The 3,165-nt window shown below is 40.2% G+C and overlaps 1 non-coding gene across 1 annotated transcript; it reads left to right on the top strand.

Annotated features, from left to right (window-relative positions):
- The first annotated feature begins 1,199 nt into the window (after positions 1–1,199).
- On the top strand, positions 1,200–1,275 carry TRNAT-AGU (transfer RNA threonine (anticodon AGU)). Its single transcript has one exon. It is a non-coding gene; the product is annotated as a tRNA-Thr (tRNA).
- Positions 1,276–3,165: the final 1,890 nt, after the last annotated feature.

The raw sequence follows: 3,165 nt of genomic DNA, 5'->3' as shown, positions 1-3,165 counted from the left end.
CTCAGTTACTCTGTGTGTGTGTGTATGTGTGTGTGTGTGTTTGTGTATGGTGAGTAACTTAGGATCGACTCTCAAATAATTTTGAGTATACAACATAGTATTAATTATAATCACTATTCTATATATTAGATCCCCAGACTTATTGGGCATGTTACTGAAGGTTTGTACCATTTCACCAACATCTCCCCATTCCCACCATCTTCTAACCCCTGGAAGCCAGTGTTCTGTTCTATGGTTCTATGAATTTGACATGTTTAGAATTCATGTAAGTGCAACTATATAGAATGTGTATTTCTGTGCAATGAAATTTTTTTCAGCCATAGAAAGGAAACCTTGCCATTTACAACAACATGATGAACCTGGAGGACACTGACCATGAGTCTCTTTAGCCCTCAGGCTATTGTACTCCCCAGCGGAGTGGTTCCTGATTCTCTCCACCCCCTTGTCCTTACTTATGTGCTCTTTATAATGTCTCTTCCTTTAAACATGTAGGTTTTCATAATGCTCTACAATGTTTTTACATAAATTGCCTCTCCCTTAATTTTTTTTTGTATTTTTCTGAAGCTGGAAATGGGGAGAGACGGTCAGACAGACTCCCGCATGCGCCCGACTGGGATCCACCCGGCATGCCCACTAGGGGGCGATGCTCTGCCCCTCCGGGGCGTTGCTCTGCCGCAACCAGAGCCACTCTAGTGCCTGGGGCAGAGGCCAAGGAGCCATCCCCAGCGCCCGGGCCATCTTTGCTCCAATGGAGCCTTGGCTGCGAGAGGGGAAGAGAGAGACAGAGAGGGGGGGGGGGTGGAGAAGCAAATGGGCACTTCTCCTATGTGCCCTGGCCGGGAATCGAACCCAGGTCCCCCGCACGCCAGGCCGACACTCTACCGCTGAGCCAACCGGCCAGGGCCTCTCCCTTAATTTTTATAACAAATGTATTTTTTTGGAAGAAATCCAAAGCTATTTATGCTTTAGTTTAGCAACATACCACAACACACATGCTCTATGACATCTCCTTGAACTACAGTTTCTGTTTCTAATCCTAATTCTGTACTTTTTAACATAGATTTTTAGGCTGAAATAGAAAGCTCTGACCTACACTAATCCACAAATCTTATAATCAAACATAAAATCCACGTTTTTTGAGTTGTATGTTAATGTTTCTTTATCTTTGTCAGACTAAATCTTAAAAATATGGGTATCAGGCCCTGGCCGGTTGGCTCAGTGGTAGAGCGTCGGCCTAGTGTGCGGAGGACCCGGGTTCGATTCCCGGCCAGGGCACACAGGAGAAGCGCCCATTTGCTTCTCCACCCCTCCGCCGCGCTTTCCTCTCTGTCTCTCTCTTCCCCTCTCGCAGCCAAGGCTCCATTGGAGCAAAGATGGCCCGGGCGCTGGGGATGGCTCTGTGGCCTCTGCCTCAGGCGCTAGAGTGGCTCTGGTCGCAACATGGCGACGCCCAGGATGGGCAGATTATCGCCCCCTGGTGGGCGTGCCGGGTGGATCCCTGTCGGGCGCATGCGGGAGTCTGTCTGACTGTCTCTCCCCGTTTCCAGCTTCAGAAAAATGAAAAAAAAAAAATATATATGGGTATCAGTTTTAAAAACCTAAGTCGATTTTAGTTGCATTTAGCATGCTTGAATGTCAATGATACTGCACTTAACTATTTAATTTTTACAAGATCACTTTTGTAAAGTGAATTATTACAGATACAGTATATATCATCCACCAGAAGATGGCGCTTTTCTTTAAACGTCACTTCTCTGTTAATTCTTCACAGCTCTTTCTATAACATGTATATTTAATCATTAAATGTTAATATTAATTTATTTCATATAACAAAAAACACATGACATTAGCTAGGATATAAGTAAAATAAAATTTAAATAAAATACAATATAAAAATGAAAAAAAAAACTAAAACATTGCTCATTTTTTTCATTATTTATAAATACTTATGGAGCACCTATCATATAAAAAAAATATTTTCCTAGATGCCATGAGGATCACCTTGAAAGACTTGCTATCTTATATCACAGAATTCATAATGAATAAGAGAAACTAATATGTAAACATGTATTATAGAGTAGAAAATGTAACTTTTTTACAGTTGTCTGCTTAGAAAAATAATTTTTTCCCCTAAAAATAAAGGAGAGGGTGGGTTGGGGGAAAGGGGAGTAAGAGAGAGAAATATATGGTGACAGGAAATGATTTGACTTTTGGGTGATGGGCACACAAAGCAATCAACAGTTCACGTGCTACTAAAGGGTTTACCTGAAACCTATATAGTCTTATCGATCAATGTCACTCTATTAAATGTAATTATTAAATTTAAAAATATATCAGTTATTTAAAAAAAGAAAAAGTAAAAGAACTTTGTAAGCTAATTGGGAAAAAAAAGCATGAACTCCTCACCATCACCACCACCAGCATCACCAACACCACCAAGGACGTGAATATATGAGTATAAGACAAGAAAAGGGATGGCAGAATTACTTGACCTGAAAAATGTAATTTTGAATGAAATATGGTGTTGATTTCAAGGGAAAAGGGTCAAGATAAATATATGAAGATAAAGTTACTTAAATTAAACATCAGAAGACTAGTTTCAGTAAAAAAAAGAAGAGGTGGTGGAAATTCCCTGATGAATGGGAGAAAAGCAGAACAGTCACTTCCTGTGTACAATTTGAAATATTGCTTTCTTGCCATGTAAACGTACAACTCTGAAAAATATTCCAGATGGTTGGTGGGTATTCATGAAAACAAAGATTTTCCTTCATTTTTGTTTACCCAAAGACAACCCACACGGAGCAGTTGCACAGAGTTAACCATGAGAATGTTAGCTTCTCCATCAGTCTTGCATTTACAAACAAAGAAACTGAAACAATGATAGTTTTATTTAGATTTAAAAGGGCAGATGGCATCAGTATTTACTTAAAGAAAATTCCATGAGGTTCTAATTAAAAGGTTGAACCACGAGATGAACTGGAAACACGAGGCTAGTGTGCTCCGAAAGGAAAATTTATTTAATATACCTGGGTGCAAGTGTGCCCAGACAAACCAAAAGTCATCCTGGCATTGGGGAGGGTGGAGCAGGGTTTTGGTAAGCTAGTTGACGGTCTTAGAAAAAGCAGCTGATGTCACTGCCTCTATAGGTACAAAGTAATATTTTTT

Source organism: Saccopteryx leptura, chromosome 3 (assembly GCF_036850995.1).
Source record: "Saccopteryx leptura isolate mSacLep1 chromosome 3, mSacLep1_pri_phased_curated, whole genome shotgun sequence".
Lineage (NCBI taxonomy): Eukaryota > Metazoa > Chordata > Mammalia > Chiroptera > Emballonuridae > Saccopteryx > Saccopteryx leptura.
Note: the sequence above shows the minus strand (reverse complement) of the source record. Positions and strands in the feature narration are given on the sequence as shown.